Here is a 16,156-nt window from a genome sequence, read left to right as displayed (position 1 = left end):
TGAAGCAGCCATGCTTTATGCAAAGTGTAACATTGCACTTTTCGCAACAGAATTTCGACCTTTTGTGACAGACTGTGCAGCGCAACTGTTTTTCGAGCTTCTTGTGAACATTTCTATGCGGATCGAGAACAACAGCAGGCACAACAGAGGCTGGAGACCTCTCGATGAGTCGGTTAGGCACACAGATGCGCAAGTAATGTCTCACTATGATGCGGGTGAATGCGAGTAAGTCAACCCGTGAATCTTCTACATTGTGTTTAACCAAAGGAAAAAACAGCGCTAAATGTTAGACAAAACACACATAAAGACGAACGGGACAGGTGTGTTCTGTCTAACATTTAGCGCGGTTGCTCCTTGTTCCGGACCCACTTCGAGCCTTTACGCAACAACAGGTTCAGCGGCTTTGCGAGTAACCATTTCCAAAAACTTTTGCAAGCGTTTCCCGTCCATCGGGCAGGGTTAGTTGACTGCAGTTTGTCATCGTTCGGTCTCAAAGTGCCATCATCAGCCACGAAGCCCAAGAGGTTCACCCTTTTTGATGGCAGCAGCACTTTCTTTGGGTTGATCATTAGACGCATGCGTCTCATTCCTTCAAGAACAAAATTCAGATGAATGAGAGGCTCTTCGAGCTACTGTGAGAATGTCACGACGTCGTCGAGGTACGTCATCGCGTAGTTGAACCTTGCATCACTCAGCACGATGTCCATCAATCGCATGAATGTGCTCGGTGCATTAACAAACCAAACGGGAGTTGAGCAAATTCGAAGAGCCCGCGGTGGGAGGTGAATGCAGTTTTCTAAATGTCCCATTCCGCCATCTCAATCTGCAGGTACTCTCTACTTATATCCAGGACTATGAATAACCTTGCGTTCCCTTCCGTGTACATCACAGCCTCGATTGACTGGAAAGGGTATGCAACCATAGGAGTCAGTGCGTTGAGCTTTCGATAATGGAAACACAGCCTCACCGAACTATCTTTCTTTGGCACTAGAACCAATGGGGATGCCCAGGGACTTTGTGAGGGTCTCACCGCGCCGGTATCAATCATCTCGTCAAGGGCGCTGTCGAGAGGCTGTCTCTTATGCGTGCTTACCGGATGCGGGTTAGACCTGAAAGGGCGCGTATTACCCGTTTCAATCTCGTGTAAAAGCACGTCGGTTCGGCCTGGTTTCTGTGTGAACCGTGGCCTGGGAAAGACGCGATAATTGCTTCTAATGGTCCACCGACTTTCAGCTTCACGGGGGAGTCATCTGCCACACAAGCGTGGACACTCGCCCGCTGGGCGAGGCATTCCTGCCTGGGTGCGCTAACAAAGGGTATGAGGGGGGTGAAGTGACTGTAGCAATAGCCATTCTCCCCCGTGTCTAGCACAATGCCTTCCCTCAAAAGAAAATCCCTACCCAGAATAACTGGTATGGCCAAGCCTGGCAGGTAGACGAAGCAATATGCCTCCGCTTTCTGCCGTCAAAGCGCACCACGAGGCGCACTACTCCCTCAAAGGGGTTTCAGCTCGCCTGACACGGATGTTACACTTACGGCAGGCCTCGAACACGTCGTCACCGACCAGTGACAGCGTTGAACCCGTCTCAACGACAGTAGCTTTGACCAGATAACTGCACTATCATGAAAGGTTGGTTGGGGACTTTAGGATATTCACAGGGGGGGGGGGGGGGATACCGGACACGGGTTATTCTGGCCTAATGTCGCGGCGGCACCCTTGGTGCCCGGGTGATGGGGAAGTGGGACGTGGGGAAGAGTGGGGGGGAGATCATTTTGGCCCGCAGCAAGCAAACAGCCCGGTGAACATTGGCCTGTCGGCGTGGAGGCCCCGGTGCCGCAGCGCTTATGGGTGTTCCAGGCGAAGCCTGGTACGGCGCCTCTGCGAGGCACAGGGAGGACTGCTGGCATGCTGGGGGACACTGGCATGCTGGGGGACACTGTGCTGGCACACTGGCAGTAGGTAGCCAGCATACAGACCACACGTGATACTAGCATGCAGGACAGAATACACCCTGCACAGAAGCGGGTGATGCCCTGTTCCCATTGACTGTAACGTAGAGCTTCGCATGATATATGCAATTTTATTTTCACACATTTCCTTCTGACGGCCCACACGACTGACTTCTGCAAACATATCATCAATGGCCTTTCGGTCAGAGATCCTTTTGGCAGTCGACATATCACTTGGGTTTTCAGTGACCACCTTTTGTATTAGATCTAAATAAAAGAGAAGATATGCATAAGTAACGGAAGCAAAATGGTGTTTAAGGTCATGGTATAGAAAAACACTGTTGATCTGCCACTAATTTTAACATTCATTTCACAGGGGTGCAATAGAAGAAATAGGATTTGTAGCAATTTTTGGAGCAGCAAAATCCGTATTTGGAGCAGCTCACAGAAAAAAAACCTGCGCTTTGCAGAATGAATTTAAATTTTGAAGCCATTTACCAGAGAAGAAACCTTACCTTCGGGGCAAACAAACAAAAAATATGTGAATATCGGACCGTATGGATGTGATCCAAAGGAAATCTAGCAAGGGCCACCTATTACAGGTGCTTGGCATATTTCGTTCCGGAATCTGGCGTGCACCTCTTTCTGTAAGCATTTTGTACCGCAAGGCGTGGCATCAAACAAAAAAAGAATGTTAGCCATACAACCAAGGTTAATTTTTCAAAAAAAGAAAATATGATACAAACAGCTAAAGAATGTGCTTTTTTTTGCATCTAGCACGGTTTGACAATCTCATTCACAGATTCTTGCTTGCAAGACTCTTAAAACAATATTTTACTGTCTGCAAAATTCATAGCTTGTGTTGCTCGACGACAGCTCCAGTCGAGATTCAAAGCCATCAGCCTGCTATCAGCCTGAGCTTAAATGCGAGCGCAGTACCAAAAACAAAAATCTTCATTCAAAAGCAAAAAAAAAAAAATAGCAACCCAAATGCGAAAGGGCAAATGCCAAAAGCAGATAGGAAAGCAAGTCGTATATATTCGTATAAGCAAGGCTATATATTTCGTGCACAGGGCAATTTAGATGTTCCGGCATCCATAAATGTTAATTCTGACAGTCTTGGGCTACATTGTGGTGTTATGGAATTCAAAATATGGCTGCTGCGCGTTTCCCGACATGCCGATGCCTCTCCCCTCCACCCCCCCCAATTTATTATCACCAACAGAAGCCATAACTGATGCATCTCCTACACTATCTGACGGGAAAGTGAGTCTTGAGTCTATCAACTAGACTGCATAAAAACATCCTTGCTGCACATGAATAGCCCAACAAAATACAGAAAACTTCCAGAAGCGACATAAAAAAAAAGCTAGATACACCCATTAAAAGCATGCAGTCCTTAAAACAAAGCATGGAAGTATTACTGCAAAATCAAAAATACTACCACGCCCCTTTTAGCAGTGCAACGCAGTAGCAGTGGTGCCTCGTTACAAATGGCCTCAATGCATTAAAAGGATACTTCACCGCACGAACTGTGACCCGTGCGTTGAAGCATCCTCAAACTGCAACAGTTCAGCATACTCAAAGTGGAGGAAGCACGTGAATGCTAGAAAGGAAAATATGGGTAGGAGTTAGAACGGCATGAAGCCATCTCAAAATAAAAATAAAAAGGCCAGTGACATGCTGAAGTGTCTGAAACGTCACAACTGGCTATATCACGGTCGCAGAAAGTTGTCTCCGAGCATGGCAAATTTTTGCGGCCGTTCGGCGCATTTTGGTGCAAATTCAGCAAGTTTTGCGCACGCAGAATTATGCTGCTGTATCAAAATGGCACAATTGGCACAGCTGTTGCAGCACTGATTTCAGCAACAAGCATAAAACGAAACCTAGTCATGATTACCATCACTTTATCAGGGGTTGCCGGCATCTCTGGAACACTGCCTGCAGTCCTTCTGCAATGCTGGCCCGTGAGGCTTCTCTCTCAACTCCACAGGTGTCCAGAAATACCATCACCATTTCCCGCTCCACTTTTGTCTCATTTTTCTTGCTTGTGATAAATTGAACTTTTCTCTCGTTGATGTACAGATTCGACCCAAAGTGAACCTGCAAGCACAAAATTGGCACACATAAAATATGTATATACAGAGGGTGGAAAAAAGAGGCACAGTCATCCATAATAAGAATTTGCAACACTAAGATGAGTTCAAAAAGTACTTCAGTGGTTATTTATGTGGTTTAACATCACAACGTGACTCAGGCTATAAGAGACGCCACAGTGGAAGGCTCCAGAAATTTATACCACCTAGGGTTCTTCCACATGCAAGGCATCGCACAGCACAGTGGCGCCTTGCTTTTCACGAACTTTGAAAAGTGCCCACTGCCGCCAGAATTCGATCCTGCATCCTTGAGTTCAGCAGTCGTTGCCCGGAATCAGATCGCGGACAGCCAATTGCAGAAGGCTTTGAGGTATTCAACTTCTGTTTTGGCCTTTTTTGCGACAAGTTTTTCTATAATCCGTTTTGGACGAAGGAAGATCCTGTAGACGATCACTTCATTTCGTCCATGCGCATACGAGGGCATCGAGTCGGTTGATTGGTAGGGTAATAAGGGAAAACAAAGGTTATAGAGTGGCTAGATATTGTTTACTTTCGAAAGGAGCTGGAGGAAGTCACTGCTTGCAATGGAAGTCTGCATCGATGTGCAGGAGCACGCCACGCACCAATGTGGTGTTTCCATTAGAAACCAGATGTGTTACATGAAATTTCATCAGTGTTATATCGTACTTCATGCTGTTAAGTGTTAGAAATGGAGTATTAGCCTAACTGTACTTCCCTAGACCAAACCGCGAGGCAGCAGTAACAGAGCAACGCTGAAAATGCGCTGCTCTGTTGCAGTCCCGTTGTTTGTGCGGTGTGCACCAGTGGCAACGGCAGGAGTTAGCGTAGTGATGGCACGACGCATCGCCAAGGATTGTCGCTTCACATGGTTACGACTTAAATGTATTAGCTCCTTTAAATGGCTTAATATTGCTTTAATAACATTCCCCATCCAGCTTGGCACAGGAAAATGCTGTGCATTCTAGACACTTATCGCACTATGGCAGTATTCGCACTTTTGCAGATGTTGCATGTGTTCGTGATCAGGGTGTCCGGCCCGGCCCACCCAAGATAAATATACCTGGGCCCAGACCAAGCCCAAGGGCTTCTGAGCAGCCCCAGCCCGTGCACAGCTCTAGAACCTACCTTAACTATAAAGCAGGTTTGGGGGTGCAGGTTAACTGCAAATTTTTTCCAGGGGGAAGGGGGAGGCAGTGGTCACTGCACAACAATGCGCAGTCTCCCCATGTAGTCCGCCATTCCCATAGCCATCAACGCTTGTCAAACAGATAAGGAGCCAACAGAAGGCAGAGGCAAATCCACATCCATAGCATAGTCTTTATTCTCCATGCCATTGGTCGCTTTGTTCTGCCAGCAGTTAGGCCTTTTGCAAGATGCTGTTTCAACACCCTATCAACACAGTTTGCACTGATAGCCTTTGTTTTGGTGCCATGAGTGCGACTCGGCAGCAGTTTTTCACAGCGAAAAACAAGCTAAAGGTTACGAACCAGTTTTTTTTTACCCTCCCGCGCAGACTGCTAGCGCGCTCCTGCTCTCGACACTAGGCAACATCTGTCAGGCGCGCGTGACAGGGGACTGCAGGACTGTGGGTCATACGGATGCCCCGCGTTGAATAAGTGTTTGTGAGCGATCATTCTTCAATGCTGTCGTTAACGCACTGTACCGCTTATGCATGGAGGTGTATGCCGTGTCTCGCTACTCATACCTGTCCCTGTTCCAGAGAGTACAACAGCATTTTAAAGCGCACTATTCTTTTTTTGAAGCAATATACGAAGGTAGTCGACCATGCAGGTTGCAAACTGTAAATCGCCGTTTATGCGCAGTGGCGGCGTTTTTTTCTGAGACTGCCCTTCGCATAATTCACACGTTTCGCTTTTTACTTTTTTGATTCTGCGAATGAGAATGTAAAATTTCGGACCGGACTCCATGATGTGAGATGTAACCAGATCTGAGAGCTTCGCGCTGAAGGTTGCTTAGGCAAAACGCATGTTTTCGGCCACCAGTGGTTTGTCTTTGGTTTTCGTTTGCTGTTCCTTAACAGCAGTGTAAGTCTGACCATGGGCGAGTTGGTAATCCAAGAGAGTGCAGACAGCGCAAAAAAAAAAATACTAGCACAAAGTTTTTTTTTTTTTTTTTTTTATGGTGCTGTGTGCAATTTGACTGTAAGCAATACAAATTGTTATTTCCTTATTGCAGAGAAAAGTATGCGTGCAAAACATTTGAGCGCAATAGCTTTTTGCTGTCAGCATCTGCCCGAGACACAACACAATTTCATTACATGCTTTGACCTGGCCCAAATGGCTAAACAGCTCTTTCACACACACTGAAAGCACTGAAATAGAATATACTTGTATTCAGCTGCTACTGTGTTCATATTTGTTCAAAACTTAAAAGAAATAGAGAAACTGTGTTGTGTCCTCTAGCGGTGGCTCTGTGGATAGGGCTCTTCACTGCGGAGCCAGAAGACATGGGTTCGATCACGGAAGCTATGGCCGCTCTTCGATGAAGATGAAGGCGCTTTTGATGTCATGTGATGTGTTGTGTGATGTCAGCGCGCGTTAAAGAACCCCAGGTATTTGCTAAATTTCCGGAGCACTTCACTACGGCGTACCTCATTGCCGATGCCACTTTTGGATGCTAAACTCCATATACCACTGATAACAGAGTTGTCATGCTCCAGCTAGCATTTCTTTGCTGCAGTTTCTTCCTTTGGCATGTACAAAAATGCTTGAAATACAGGCATTACGGTTTGATAGGCACTAGATTTTCCAGGGATAAAATGAAACGATCCTAATGTGGTGGTATGTATAAAGCACAAAAAAACTTGCCTGCTGTTAGCCTGTCGACTCAGATGCGCACACCGCGATAATTTGTTGGTGTTAATGGCACACACCACGCTAACAACAGCACAGCGCAATTGGTGAGGTTCGAAATGGCTTGTATGAAGGAAGAGCTCACTGGAAGTGAAATTATATGCGAGTCGTACGCAAGAGTAATGGTTTGGTTTGGTTCGTGGGGTTTAACGTCCCAAAGCGACTCAGGCTATGAGAGACGCCGCAGTGGAGTACTCCGGAAATTTAGAGCACCTAAAGGTTTTTTAACGTGCACTGACATCGCACAGCACAACGGGCGCCTTGCCTTTCGCCTCTATCGAAAAGCGGCCGTTGACAGCCGGGATACGATCTCACATCCTTGGAAACAGTATTCGAGCGCCATAACCACTGCGCCACCCCAGCGGGGTGCAAGAGTAATGCTTGCAATTGTTCAGACATTTTGTCATCAGTAAGGCACCAAAATGACAGCATTATAGCGCAGTTGCATGCTGAGCATCAAACACTGTTAACGTGAATGTAGTACTAAATCCCACTAATAACTAGTCGATTTTAACTCTACGACAATGAAAATAAACTTGCTCCAACACAATCATGCCATGAAAATATTTTTGGCAATTTTGTCTAGCTCCCGAACGCTAGCTGAACGTGGCTACTGAACAGGCACGGTCCCGCAGTCCCCAAGGAAGTGTCCACGTGGCGGCGCGCCGGCAAAAAATGGCCGCGCCCGGGAGCAGCTATAAATCTGGTCTATAGCCACTGGAAATTTGCAACAAAGCTGCAGCAAAACAAAATGACGTCGAAGAGTTGTGCATTCGCAAGTGGAGGAAGACAAAAAAAAATCTTGAAACAATTACAAGCGTTTCGTGGCCTGAAGACTGGATTCCATTCCGTCCCCCTTTATTCACTACATAGTGAAGTGTGCCTTTTTTGGAGAAAAATTAATTTTGGGTAAAAATTAAGAATAGAGTACAGAAATGCAGGGATGTAACAGCTGAAATAGGATTTGTAACAATTTTAAGAGCAGCAAAATCTTAATTTTTGGAATAGTAATATCCATATTTGGAGCAGCTGAACAGAAAATAACTGCACTTAACAGCAGCATGAAGTTTTGGAGCCATTAAACAGGGAGGAAACATTACTCTCGGCACAAAAAAATGAAAAGATGTGAACATCGACAGTATGAACGTGATCCAAAGGAAATCTAGAAAGGGCCACCTATCACCGGCACTTAGTATATTTCTTTTAAAAATCTGGCATGTACCTATTTTTGTAAGTAAGCATTTTGTATTGCAAGGCATGCTATCACACTAAGAAAAAAAAGAATGTGAGCCATAAACCCGAGGAGGTTAATTTTTCAAACTTCCGGGACTGAATAAAAAACCAAAATCTAGAGAATATTCCTTCCTTTTTTTTCTGCATCTAGTGCGGTTTGACGATCTTAATCATGGGATCTTATGCCCCACCGGGGTGGCGCAGACAACTATTCCCAAGGATGCGGGATCGAATTCCGGCCTCGGCGGCCGCTTTCCATGGGGGCAAAAAGCAAGGCGCCCGTGTGCTGTGCGATGTCAGCGCAGGTTAAAGAACCCTAGGTAGTCAAAATTTCCGGCATCCTCCACTACGGCGTCTCTCATAGCCTGAGTCGCTTTGGGACGTTGAACTCCACAAAACACAAACAAAACAAACTCATGGGATCTTATCTTGCTCGGAAGACTCGCAAAACAATGTTTTACTGTCTATGAAATCTACAGCTTGTCTCATGCAAGTGCAGCTCCGGAAGAGCTCAATTGGAAGTCTATGCCCAAAAGCGACACCAGTACAAATGCATAACAAAAAGCAATGCTGGTTCAAAAGAAAACGCAAACAAATACCAAATACAAGAAAAACAGCAACCAAAAGACAAAGGGGCTATACCGAAAGGAGATAAGAAAGTGCGTAATAAGCAAAAAAAAAAAACGATTAGCGAGAATGTCTTCGGCCTGTGACTGACTCTTCCTAGAGGTTGGCAATGACGGTTTTGCCTGAATATTTTGATTAAGGGGAGCAGGGCGATGAGTCGGGATATTAAGTTAAATATTTCATGCACAGAACAGACTGCAGAAAGGGTTAACGTGAGTGTTCAAAGCCAATCAAGATTCTTAATTATGAACTTCACTTTGAAGGCAAACAGCCAGCCACCTGTCAGAAAGGCAAATCATCCTTTGACACCATTTATATCACTCCAAGTGATGAGCGGTTGCAATAAATCTGGTTGTTCCAAGTAGCTAGATTTTCATTCAAGTACATTCAAATCTCGTTACTACAAACACGTTAACATATATATGTTAGCAAACAGAGAGAGTCGGTGCAATGAAGCATGCACCCGATGAAGCATTGCACAAAGCGGAAGGTATAGAGGTTTTTAATCAGTCGTGTGCTGCACGCAGTAGAAGAAAATAACTTATTTCTTCAAAGGAAGCAGCTTTGAAGTTCGTGAAACATTTTCATTTCAGATCTGGCTTTTATGCATGTCTCTACTGCTAAGATACATCATTTTCATACCAAGATTAGATCACTCCCTTATAACCACTAATTTTTCAGTACCGTGATAATTCAAAATAATGAACCATTTTAGCCCAACATGATTCATAATATCGAGATTGGCCATGAAAATCCAGTGCCCAGAAAAATTCAAGGCATTCCACTTTTTTTCTTGCTGAGATGCATGGATGCATATTATAAACGAGTAAACAGGATACTTCTAGATAGTTTCATTTTACAAATGCCTTAAAGCCATGCATCTGTCAAAATATATGAAGTCTGTGCTAGCACCACACCATATTAAAGTGCTGTTTTAGTTTTCCAGGCCATATGTAACTGCATTTAAATAGGATAAGCAGAACATGTCACATCATACAACATGCACACGTTAAATAATACTCTTGAACGATCAAAAGTCACAGCCGTCTAGCTTTGTTAGGGGCTTACATTTCTTCCCGTGACTTCAAAGAGCTGAACACGAGGCGGAGAGGTGGGGAGGGGGGGGGGGGCACCAACTTTCGCATGAGCCATGTTGACTGAAAGGGAAGGTGAAAAATACAGGTCAAATATGAGATACTTGTATGGACTGACATTAGGACGTGGCGCTCCAGATACCTTTTGCAATGACAACAACATGTACGGCACCTGTTTCTAATAAAGTAGCCATGTATGTACAAAAGGACAAAAAGCAGGCAACAAGGTATTTGCATTATGTTGTGTATGTAATAGACAGTAAAGCAACACTAGTAGCAGGTCTGGAAAAATTATATCAGCAGAGATATATCCATTGCAGGCCAAAGGCCTCTTTCATATTCTTACAATTAACCCGGTCCTCTGCTAGCTGCATCCACTTGACCCCTGTGAACTTCTTAAATTCATCCGCTCACCCAACTTTCTGCTGCACCCTGCTATGCTTTAGTTACCTTGGAATCCAATTTGTCGCCGTAAGTGACCATCGACTATCTTCTGTTTGATAAACAAGTATGTGGCAGTTTTATCAAACATTATTTACGTAGTGTCCAAAAACATCAAACAAGAATATTTAGGGTGCCTTCTATGGACACAGTAATGAGGTTGAGCCTTGTGGAAGTAAACAGTATGTGCATATTTTCATTTCTGGGGGCTTTATCTGTGGTTATGTAGGCTGCTGCTAAAATGTCTACATATAAAAAAACCTCCAAAACAAGAGAATTAGAACAAAAATAAACTCAATAAGAATGAATATACATCATTCCAAGACTACATCCTCCCATTCCTTGAAAAAAAAAAATTAAGCAGTGCATCCTCGATTATGCCAAAATGGTAGGTGGATGCCACTGTAGGATGGCTCGAAGAGAGCTACTGAATGAATACAGTAGGTAATAAACAATGCAATCACTTATACTTAAAAGAATACAGTATACATCAAGATGAAAGTGAATGCAGGTTGTCTGGTGCCTTGTTGATGAAGGCAGCTGATGTACGATCAACGACTGTGCCAGTAACACCAACAAATTATCGTGGTTCGTTCATCGGAATCGACAAGCTAACAGCACGCAAGTTTTGTTGAGCTTTATTTATAAACAACGGAGCATTAGGATCATTTCTTTTCATCGCTGGATAATCTAGCACCTATTGAACAGTAGTGCCTTCATGTCAAGCATGATACTTTTTTTGATCCTGCACATACATTGTCATACACGCCAAAGGAAGAAACTGCAGCAAAGAAATACTAGCTGGAGCATGACAACTGTTTTTATGTGGTATATGAAGTTTAGCGTCCAAAAGTGGCATCTGCTATGAGGTACGCCGTAGTGAAGTACTCCGGAAAGTTAATGAATGCCTGGAGTTCTTTAACGTGCGCTGGCATCGCACACCACACAAGCGCCTTCAGCTTCATCTTCATCGAAGAGCCGCCATAGCTTCCGTGATCGAACCCATGTCTTTTGGCTCAGCAGTCGAGAGCCCTATCCACAGAGCCACTCGCTGGAGGACACAACACAGTTTCTCTATTTCAAGTTTTGAACAAATATTAACACAGTAGCGGCTGAATACGAATATTCTCTATTTAGATGCTTTCGGTGTATGTGAAAGATCTGTTTAGCCATTTCCGCCAGGTCATAGCATGTAATGAAATTATGTTTTGGAGTCTTAGGCAGAAATCACAAAAAGCTACTATGCTCAACCATTTTTCATGCAGACTTCTCTTTGAAACAAGGAAATAAAAATTTGAATTGCTGATAGTGGGAGTGCAGACAGCCCAAGCAAAAAAAAAAAAAAAGCATCGGTAAAGTAGCTCCACATTTTTTTTTTTTTTTTTTGCGCTGTCTGCACTTGTGGATTGCCCAACTCGCCCAAGCGTCTGTTATAATCGGACTTAAACTCGCGTTAAGGAATGGCAAATGAAAGCCAAAGACGAACCACTGGTGGCCGAAGGCCGAAAACACGCTTTGCCTAAGCAACCTTTAGCGTGAAGCTCGCCAATCCGGTTACATCTCACACCATGGAGTCTGGTCCAAAATTCGCAGAATCAAAGAAGTAAAAAAGGAAGACATATGCATTCAATGCTTGTGAAGGGCAGTCCGAGAAAAAAAATATGCCACTGCTGCGCATGAACGCTGATTTACACTTCGCAACCTGCATGGTAGCCTACCTTCGTATATTGCGTCAAGAGGACAGTGCGTTTCAAATTGCTGTAGTATTATGTAGAACAAGGACAAATGTGAGTAGCAAGGCACAGCACACACCTACATGCGTAAGTGGTAGAGCGCGTTAACTACAGAATTTGACAACGATTGCTCACAAACGCGTATTCAACGCGAGGCGCCTGCGTGATCTGCGGTCCCGCAGTCCCCATACATACGTCGCCTGGTGTCCAGAGCAAGAGCGCGCTGGCAGCCTGCGCGTGAGGGTAAAAAAATCTGGTCTATACCAAGCAGATATGTCTGGCCAACAATAACTGTTAGCAAGGTAGCGTCCAAGCAACAAATACAAAACCAAGATCATCACTCACATCGTCCAAACAAGACAGTCACTACTCTCGCCACAGACACAAACTTAAACAAAAAATAAACATCTGCAGCTGCCATGAATTAGGTTCACATTCCCTCCCAATACATCTAAATGTGTCCGCTTTCTGAGTTTCAAAGGAAAAAAAAACACATCAAGGCAACCCTCCTTTCAATTGCTGATCACCTTGGCCAATCTGGTCAGCTGCAGTTCATTACAAAACACGACTGCTTTTGCACCAGCTTTCTTCCTCACAAACATAAAATTCTTAATTTCCTGGGTTGCCTTCTCTTTGTATAGGCCAGCCGTAGCTGCGAAGCCCCGTTGTTTGTCAGTTTGAAGAAAACGAAGGTTATTCCTCAGAAGGTATTTAAAATCATTGATTTTTTAGAGGAATAACCTTCGTCTTCTTCAAACTGACAAACAACGGGGCTTCGCAGCTCCGGCTCATCTTCCGAGAAGTCCTCAGTAAGTCTTCAAGCCCATCCAAAAAGCATTCCTCATGCACCACACATCCCTAGCAACAACTCATAAACAGCCTTCAAGAACTGAAATTTCATTTTTGCACAAGGACAAAGAGGCATCAATGAAAAATGTGCTGTCTTTCTTTTGTATCTATAACGCCTCAAAAATTTCTCTGCCAATCCTATTCCGACTCTTGCCTAATAAGAAGACCTTAGGCAATTAAAAAGAATTTTATGCTTGTGAAGAAGAAATGAACTGCAGCTGACCAGATTGGGCAAGGCAATCAGCGATTCAAATAAGGGTTCCCTTCATATGCCTTGTGTTGAAACTCACAAACCGGACTCATTGTTTAGATGTATTGTGCGTGAATGTGAACCTGATTCTTGGCAGCTGCAGATGTGTGTTTTTTTTTTAGTTTGTGCCTATGTGGCAGGAGTTTTAACTCTTGTTAGAAGATGTGAGTGACAGTCTTGGTCTTGTATTTGTTGCTTGGATGCTACCTTGCTAACATTTACTATTGGCCAGACATATCTGCTTGGGATAGAAGATGTGTGCGAGTGTGCTGTACTTGAGAGTAGAGGAGGAAGTTGTGGCCGAGTGTGCAAGAGGAAATTCGGGTACAGTTTTGTATTACAGTTTGTAGTGTGTGCCTGTTTCGTGTTTGTTTCGATGTGTTTGTCTAGGCTTCACTGCAATTCTGAGTATTATGCACCAACTCACCCCATAAGTTGCTACACCACCCTTTACTGACTATCAAGGAGGTGACAAATTATGAATGTAACATACCTCATCGGAAGTTTTGAAAGATTTGAATGCCTTGAGGATGTTCTGCATCTCAATGTGATTCGCCTGGCACTTCCATTTCCTTTTCTCTTTTTCGGTTGGACATTATGAGGCCTTTGAAGAAGACAAGTCGCTCACAGATTAGCGTGCAGTTGAATAGATGATCCTTCAGTTGATCAGCTCCAGCGTTCTGCTGCCACTCTCATAGTAGTCAGCCGACCTATCTATTTTCCTTTAAATAAATCTTGCTCTGTAGACATACCGGTTGTCTAAAATAGCCAGTTTGCAATGACCCCACAATGCAAAACCGTTACTCAGCAAGCACCTTTACGATTCTCAAGGAAGTGGCAGCTAATCATACTATTATAATAAAATGAACCCCAAGTGATATTGCTCATGTACTTTCACTTACTATTTAGAGGGTCACAATGTATCTAATACTGCACACATGTTAGCCTCATCTTGCAAAGCACTTTTGAATTGGTCCCTCATCCAGACAATAAGTGTTGCATGTATAGGCTACAGCTTTAAGAAATGGACTGTCCAACTGGACCACATCACAAATAAAACTGCAATTAATAAATACCCTAACTATTATGTACAGCTCTTTTGAGCACAGCTGGTCATGGCGTGATGACAGAAAAATCCTTACCTTAGCAGACTTGGTGACTTTGCCAAGAATCAGCCTTGGCACTGGGGTCCACGATATCTTAAAAGAAGCCATCAGCTCTCTGAGACCTTCTGCATGACAACACACAAAAGACATGAGAAGAGCTCGCATAGAAGCTTTTGTTAAATGCCTAAAGTGGATAGAAACTAATATGGTACGATATCCAAAATGAACACAAGTGCATGATGTATAGAATTCGTGAAACTGCTCCAACACTCTGCCCAAGCTTGCTGAGCTTTTCGTAATGGCAAAGTTATGAATTCAGGCTCTGTCATATTAGGTGCAAATATGCAATCACAAAAACTATAAGCGGTAAGGGATAAATATGTGCAGCTACATGACATAAGCTCGTGTCTTGTCTTGAAACTGTTTCCCTTCCACATGTTATTGCCAATAAGCATACAGGCAAAAATGAGTTAAAACTTCCTCCTTAAAAGGTCCTCTTGCTTGTGTACAGGCACGCTGACTGAGCTCTTCCGACATATAAAACTAACGAGGGTCGTTCTGCACCAAACGTCCCGGAGGTAGCACTCAACCTGATTTGTCCAAAAACATTCCCGATGACTCATCCCAAGGCATGTTTGAAAGCTTAAAATTGCTCCAAAACATTTTTCTGAGTTGAGCAAAATTCAAATGTTTCGAAAAAGCGAGAAACCAAGTATCACATTCAATAAACAATGCATTCAAAATTTTCGAAATCTTTCCTTAAACATTGTGTAAGAAATACTCAAAGTACAAAATTTTCATTTCGTTACAACTATCAACAAGCTTTTGGGAATTAGAAAATAGCCATATTGCTTCCCTGGATGTCATTTATAACCAATGTTACATCTAGTAAATCAGTGTATATCGAAATAGAAAACAGTTTGCAGAAAGAAGTGCATGTTGAACCATGAAGACATGTTGGTGTCAGCCTGGAAGGGTTACAGTAAAAAAAAGAACGAACGTTAAGGCGCTAGGTAGAGCAGCTTATTGTCTTTCATTTCTGAATTTTTCATCGCGTTAACTGTTGCTTTAAGAGAGAAAGTAATTTTTGATGTCGAGCTCACTGCTGCAAGTTGCGTCGCCTTTTAGCGCCCCTTCACCGCAGAGCACAGCTGGCATGTAATAACACACTTATCCGAAGAGAAGAGCACGCGACAGTGCGAAGTGCACACAGCTGAGGTGAGCGCTCGCGCAGAGCGAAACGTCGGGTTTTATAAAATAAAAGTGTTGGTTGGAGAAATTTCAAGTCTTATTTAGAGGGTGCCTCGTTCGCATGAGGGGGGTGGGGGGAGTCTCATGAACACCTGTTCGACTAATCTTCCGATGTTTGCCTGAAATGCAGACCCTACTTAAGAACAATAACGTCTGGTAGCAGCGGTAAAAGCATTATACAGTAGGTCGTGGGTAAAAGCGTCAACGGCGCCTTGCACAGCGGTGAAAAGACAAGAGACAAAGCAACTTGCGGCGATAGAGCTCAAATAATTTCTTCTTGCGCTTTTATCCAGCAGTATCTCGATGAAAATTTCGAAAATGAAAAACAATATACTGTTCTGCGTAACCTCCTATTGCTCGTAAGCACTACTTGAGAGCATACAGAAGTGGAGAAAGGCTTACCACTGACGTATTCCCCGCTGCCTTCGACTGCATACTGAGACGACACAAACACTTGAGACGAGGACGGATCCACCGCTGTTAGTAAACGACGCGCGCTGTGGTCAGGGAGCAGCTGATGCCAATATGACACGCAGGCAGAAGTAAAATACGGCAGATAACACAAAGATAACCCAATATACAATAGGCCGTGGGCCACACAGACCGGTGACCGTTGATACACACATGCGAAC

At 44.0% G+C, this 16,156-nt stretch overlaps 1 long non-coding RNA gene across 6 annotated transcripts; it reads right to left on the bottom strand.

The window, feature by feature from the left end:
* Positions 1-2,065: 2,065 nt before the first annotated feature.
* LOC146184667 (uncharacterized) lies at positions 2,066-16,156 on the bottom strand. Of its 6 annotated transcripts, XR_014708903.1 has the most exons (6): positions 15,927-16,156; positions 14,310-14,398; positions 9,869-9,957; positions 3,851-4,053; positions 3,475-3,556; positions 2,066-2,217 (listed from the first exon to the last, which is right to left on the bottom strand). It is a non-coding gene; the product is annotated as an uncharacterized LOC146184667 (long non-coding RNA). The 6 variants fall into 6 exon arrangements; XR_014708902.1 differs by having other exon boundaries at positions 3,475-4,053; XR_014708901.1 differs by having other exon boundaries at positions 2,066-3,556.

Source organism: Amblyomma maculatum, chromosome 7, assembly GCF_055883805.1.
Source record: "Amblyomma maculatum isolate TAMU_Amacu chromosome 7, ASM5588380v1, whole genome shotgun sequence".
Taxonomy (NCBI): domain Eukaryota; kingdom Metazoa; phylum Arthropoda; class Arachnida; order Ixodida; family Ixodidae; genus Amblyomma; species Amblyomma maculatum.
Note: the sequence above shows the minus strand (reverse complement) of the source record. Positions and strands in the feature narration are given on the sequence as shown.